The following is a 7500-nucleotide window of genomic DNA, read 5'->3' on the forward strand; positions in this document are numbered from 1 at the left end:
ATATATATAATATATGTTTGTATATATATATATATATATATATATATATATATATAACTGTCTATCTATCTATCTATCTATCTATATATATATATATATATATATATATATATATATATATATATATATATATACATATATATATATATATATGTGTGTGTGTATATATATATATATATATATATATATATATATATATATATATATATATATATATATATATATATATAATATATATACGCATACATACATATACATACACATGCATACATAGTAGGTTGACCAAGGCACCAGCCACCCATTGATATACTACAGCTAAAGAGTTATTGGATCCTTTGCTTTAAAGACTGCTTTTCTGGTTCTATACAGGAAGGGAACCCTACACTCTACAGGACCTCTACAGACATTTTATCATGTTCGTTCGAAAGCATTCAACATTTCACAGAGCATATTGCTCGTTTATTGTCAAACACACTAATCAAAGCACTTAGAGAACAAGAAAGTCTTTAGTTTCCTCTTGAAAGCCTTAATATCTTCAGTCTTTCGAATGTCTAGCGGGAGCTTATTTTATAGTCTTGGGGCCGCATATTTGAAGGCTCTAGAGCCTTCAGTAGACATGTATCTAGGTTCCAATAATTTTAAACTTTCTATAACTATTCTCGTGTCAAGACGATTTGTTGACTGCACAATATGTAGCAATTCTCTTGGATATTTTGAACGTCCGGTTCTGAATACTGGATGGGTTATTATACATGTTTTAAACTTGATTCTCGCTTTAATAGGCACCCAGTATAAATCATTTAGTGTAGGAGTGATCCTTTCTCGTGGTAGGACTTCTTTTATGTCTTGCTCCTCTGTTTATTATGTTTTGTAATTTCTTGAGTTACACTTTTTGTAAATTGTATTAGATGGAGTTACAGTAGTTGATCCTGGTAATAACAGTTTATCACTCGTTTCTTAATAGAATGTTCATCCAGGTACTTCTCTGTAAAAGCAATGTTTCTAATATGATAACCAGCAGTTTTTACTACTTTATTTATTTTGGCATTGAAAGACAAATTACAGTCATGAGATACGCCTAAATCACGGACTTTACTAGATATTATTGAAAATGGCCCTAGTTTCTTAGGCTGTTTTTCTTTCCAACCTCCATAAACTCAGTTTTATTTTCGTTTAATTTTAGTTGTTTAATTGTCATCCCTTCCTTAACACTGGCAAGAATTCGGTTTAGAGTTTCAGTAGTGTCGTCTATATCATTTATGGAGAAGTAAAATTATGTATCATCTGCAATTAGTTTGAACTTCACTCCATGCCAATGTAGTATTTTCGACAAACCAATAGTATAGATACAGAATTAGATTAGGCCCAGAACAATCCCCTGAGGTACCCCTCTGTTTAAAGGTTCATATGATGATTAAGTTTCCAATTTGCACACGGTAATATCTGTCAACCAAGTAATCTTTTAGGTATTCAAAAGCTTGATCTTCAATACCGATGGACCGTAGATCATTTAGTAGTAGTTAGTGCACAACTGTATCAAAAGTAGCATTAAGATTAAGTAATATTAAAAAACCACATTTGTTCTCATACATGATTTCCGGCATATCATTTATAACAGAAAACATAACTGTCTCAGTAGAGTATAATTTTCTGTAAGCAGACTGATTGTCTGGCAAAGCTTATATTTCTTCTAAGTGAATAATTAGTTGACTGGCCAGGTAGTAGTACATTCGATCCCTCTCTATGGTTACGGCTCATTATCCTTTTGCTTACACATACATTAAATAGTCTGGCATATTCTTTCCACATTCTATTCTTTCCTCATACGCTTGACAACTCTAAGATAACCGAAAATTTTTTCTTCGCTCAAGGGATTAACTATTGCACTGAAATTGTTCAGTGGCTATATTTCTCTTGTTGTTGATATATATATATATATATATATATATATATATATATATATATATATATATATATATATATTACTTGCTAAGCTATAACCCTAGTTGGAAAAGCAGGTTGCTATAAGCCCAGGGGCCCCAACAGGGAAAATAGCCCAGTGAGGAAAGGAAGCAAGGAAAAATAAAATATTTTAACAGTAACAGCATTGAAATAAATATTTCCTATATAAACTATAAAAACTTTAACAAAACAACAGCAAGAGAAATTACTCATAACTCTCCAGCGGTAGTATCTCAACGGGTGGATGGTCCCCTGGCCATCCTATTACCTACAATATATATATATATATATATATATATATATATATATATATATATATATATATATATATATATATATATATATATATGTATATATATATATAATATTTATATTTCTTAAGACCTCCCAACATATCTGGAGAGTAAAATTTCACAATTTCCTGCTGGGAATGAGAGTGGTGAAACCTTTGAAAGGTCTTTAAAAAAGACCTCAAAAAAAAAAAAAATCTTCACTTTCGCTGCTCGGGGAAGTAATGAATGAATGGCCTACTAAAAAAAAAAAGTATGACTTTTAAATAGCCAGAAGATAACTTGAAGATTAAAGAGAAGGAGAACCCTGGAAGATGAATGGTAGAATATGAAAAATCTTGAAGATTGCAGGAAAATAATCTCGAACATATCTTGGTTGATCTTAGGAAAAAGGTGTAGATCAAAATATTTTTTAATGAATCATCATCATTAGAAGAAGAAAAAAAAAAGATGTAGATTGAAATATTTTTTATGCGTAGTTTTATTATTTCGCATGTATGTATCATCATCATCATCATAATAATCAGAAGAAGAAGAAGAAGAAGAAGAAGAAGAAGAAGAAGAAGAAGAAGAAGAAGAAGATCTAGATTAAAATATTTTTTTTATGTTTTAGTTTTTCGTATGTATCATCATCATCATCATCATCATCTGCTACTAGTCCACTGCAGAACAAAAACCTCAGATATGCCTATTCCACCCTCGTCTGTTTATGGTCTTACTATGCCATTTTATACCAGAAAATTTTCTTAGCTCATCAATCCATCATCTTCTCTTCCTTCCCCTGCTTCTTTTATAGTCTCTAGGGACCCATTCTGTTAGTCTTAATGTCCATCTACTATATGTCATTGTCATTATATGTCCTGCCCATGTCCATTTCTTTTTCTTTAATTTTATAATATCCTCTACTTTAGTTTGCTCTCGTACCCATGTTGCTCTTGTTAATCTCTCTCTCTCTCTCTCTCTCTCTCTCTCTCTCTCTCTCTCTCTCTCTCTCTCTCTCTCTCTCTCTCTCTCTCTCTCTCTCATATATATATATATGTATATATGTAAATATATAAATACATATATATACATGTATATATATAATATATATATGATATATTTATACATATGTATATATCTACAGTATATATATATATATATATATATATATATATATATATATATATATATATATATATATATATATATATATATATATATATATATATATACACACATTATAAATATATAAACTCTTTTGCTAACTTCATTCAATAGAATTTTCAATTCTCAATTAACACGTTCTTTGTCAACGCCCCCCCTCCCCCCCCCCCAAAAAAAAAAGAAAAGATTGTTCATTAAATGTCCACAGTCGAAAGAATTTCAAAAATTCGACTCACCGATCCAATTCAAATCCACAAGTAATGGTACAGTACAAACAATTTACATTCAGAGTCACAAAGTCCATTGATGAGAATTTGGGGTCAGTTTCTCATTGAATGAAAGCTGTCAGCTGTCAGCAGCGTTTTTTGTTATTGTTATTAAATGGAACCTAGTGAGAGCTGTCAGCCGTCAGCCGTGTTCTTTTATTATTTTCGGTAGCGAATGAAAAACGACCTATTAATAGTTTAATGGCTGCTCATGAATGGCAGAGGCAAGGGACAGTCACATTGCCCTATCAAGCAGGACAATGCCCTAGAGACTGACCATGTATATATATATGATCAGCGCCCAAGCCCCCTCTCCACCTAAGCTAGGACCAACGAGGCTAGGCAATGCCTGCTGATGACTAAGCAGATAGACCTATAGGCTCCCCAAAACCCCTCATCCTTATCTTACAAGGATGGTGAAGTTGCAGCTACCAAAGAAATTAACGAGTTTGAACGGGACTCGAATCCCAGTCTGGCACTCACCAGTCAGGGACGTTACCACATCGGCCACCACAACCCTAAATTACATTGGCAAATGGGTATTACATTCTTATATTTTCCTAATCTTGGGTAAATGTTTTTCAAATAGTTTGCAAATGTTTCCCTTTTAATGATATATGATGTTTATGTCAACTCAAAAAATATAGATATCAGGATGCCAGAAGACTTTAAATCAATCAATCAATCACTTGAAGATAATTATCAAAATTGACATTAGGTCGTCAAGATTAATTTACTCAAATTCTATTTATAGAATTTATTCGAAATATATGCATATTCGTAAATCAAATTGATATTGTTGCTGTTCTGGCTTGAATTATTATTAGTATATATATATATATATATATATATATATATATATATATGTATATATATATATATATATATATATATATATATATATATATATATATATATATATATATATATATTTATATTTATATATACATATATATGTATATATATAGATAGATAGATAGATAGATATAGCTGTAAAGTATTAACAAGTTACCTTCTACACGGACATGTATGGAAAACTAAATTGTGTGTATATATCATCATCATCAACTGTAACTATTCCACTACAGGACAAACGCCTCAGATATGTCCTTCCACTCGCGAGTTTATAGTCTTTCTACGCCAGTCTATACCCGCATATAGTTCGTCAACCCATCGTCTTCTCTTCCTCCCCATGCTCCTTTCGCGATCTCTCGGGACCCATTCTGTTATTCTTTATGTCCGTCTATTATCTGCCTTTCTCATGTGTCCTGCCCATGTCCATTTCTTTTTTCCTGCATTTTAGAATATCGTCTACTTTAGTTTGCTCTCGTTTCCATGTTGTTCTTTTTCTGCCTCTTAGTGATAATCCCATCATTATTCTTTCCGTAGCTCTTTGAGTTGTAAGTAGCTTACATTCTAAGGCTTTAGTAAGGCTCCAAGTTTCTGATGTACAAGTTAAGGCTGGTGTACGAACATCTGATTATATACTTTTATTTTTTTTTTTTTTAAAGTGGCATTTTACATTTCATAATCTCATTTTGTCTTCCAAAAGCTATCTATCCCATGTTTATTCTTTCTTTTAATCTCGGTTTCATGACCTAGAAAAACACTTACTGTTTGTCCTAAGTACGTATATTCATTAACATTTTCCAGAGGTTCGTCCATAACCCATATTTGTTGTCTCTGCATTTTCAAATGAGTATATATATATATATATATATATATATATATATATATATATATATATATATATATATATATATATATGTATATATATATATATATATATATATATATATATATATATATGTGTGTGTGTGTGTGTGTGTATTATATATGTGTATGTACAGTATATATGCGTTAAAATTTTGTTGATATTCACAATATATTTCATATATATATATATATATATATATATATATATATATATATATATATATATATATATATATATATGTATATATATATATATATATATATATATATATATATAAACACACACACAATATGTTTGTGCGTACATGCGTGCGCATGTGTTTAAACTAAACAGAGAATTAATATAACCATAACAGTCTCCCTCTAATTGACAGAGCTATCCTTACAAAAGCTCTCCTTTTTTTCTAAATGAATAAAAAAAAAGAGCCCTGATACATTGAAGTCTCCTCCATATAAACTGGGATTAAAATACCCTGAGACCCTTTGACCAAAGCAAAGCTTTTAATAGAGAGACTCAACAATGGAACTTGGTAACAATATTTTGGAATATATTTTATATTTTTTATTCTATATTTTATGTTATTCCCCTCGTTTTGGTTCTCCAGACTAGAAGAGGCTCCTACAGAGAAATGGGGTCTTTTGAAAGACAAAGGAAAGTTAAAAAAAAAAGAAAAAAAGAAAATAAAAAGAATAAAAGACATGGAAATGTGAATGGCAAAAATGGGTGGTTTTATAAAAAAGGAGAATAGATTTAACGAGGTGTTTTACCTTCTGAAGGGGTCTGATGATTTTGAAACAATACTACTTCAGTCGCAAGCGGCTCTGACGGGGACCATTACTGCAATTTCCCCCGATGAGGTTCATGAGAATCATTACTTGAGATTTTCTTTTTATGGTATTGTAATATCTCTTAGCAACCCAGAGCACATTAGCCACTTTTTAGAGCCACAAGTTGCGACCACACCAATATCACTACATCTCAGTTTCAGCATGGACTCTGAGGAAGAGGCACTGTCACTGATTAGCAGCCACATGTGGTCGCTAGTGTGCTCTCACCCAGCCACAAAATGCCGCCACAAAATGCGCTGTTTGTGGCAGGGACGAGTGACAGCTTGCCACAGTCGCGAGCCACAGACACAAGTGCGATCGGCAACGCTTTAAAACAATGGGAACCTATGGGAGAAAATATCCCCGCCTCAAAACGCAGCCACTTGGGGCCCTACCAAGTCGCCAGTGTGCTTAGGCCCTAACTAGGGAACGTGGCTTGAAACTTTTGAAGGGAAGTGAGGTTCGACTGATAGCTATTCTGGGAAAGGTTATTACCTCCGCCAACAAAGTTGCAAGGAGGTTATGTTTCACCGCCTGTTTGTGTTTGTTTGTGAACAGTTTTCTGGCTACAAATTTATTCGTAGAGTAATGAAACTTGCAGGGAGTAACCGTTATGTAAAAAGCTGAAAATTATTAAATTTTGGAAGGTCAAGGTCACGGTCAGGCAAAATGTCCAATTCACGTAATCCGCCATAAGTTTGGTGGACATCGTTGCCACAGAGACTTCAAACTTGGTTCGTATTTGAGTGCGTGAAAATCCATGCCAATAAACACATATTAAAGTCAAAGGTCAAGGTCATGGTCGAGCAAAAAGTCGAGAAATAATCTACCGCGGCAGAGGTCTGGGCTCTACTGAGTACCCCTCTAGTTTTTATTGTTACAGTCTGCTCGATTTATTTCTGTACTTGATAAGCTGCTTATCGAGTTGAATAATTTTGTGGACTCATGAACCAGCATGGCAAGCTACTTGTCAGATTGCAAGCTTCATAAGTTTTGCAATGTTTCTGGATTAATGTTGAAGATCGTATTGTGTATTTGATATGGAAGTGACGTTCTGCATGGCCATGAGCAGCCAAAAAAAAAAAATTGAGTTTTAATTTTTAAGTGCAATTACAAAAGAACCAATAACATACCAGAGGTAACTGAAATACCGGATTCCGTATGGCAACTGTTGGTGTCTATATGGCTTTAATAAGTGGGGACCAGAGTTCTATGTGTGGTTTCGTTACTTCAAAATAACTACTGTAACAAGCTAAACCAAATTACACACACCCCGAGAAACGCTGCTCTAT

Source organism: Palaemon carinicauda, chromosome 32 (genome assembly GCF_036898095.1).
Source record: "Palaemon carinicauda isolate YSFRI2023 chromosome 32, ASM3689809v2, whole genome shotgun sequence".
Classification (NCBI taxonomy): domain Eukaryota; kingdom Metazoa; phylum Arthropoda; class Malacostraca; order Decapoda; family Palaemonidae; genus Palaemon; species Palaemon carinicauda.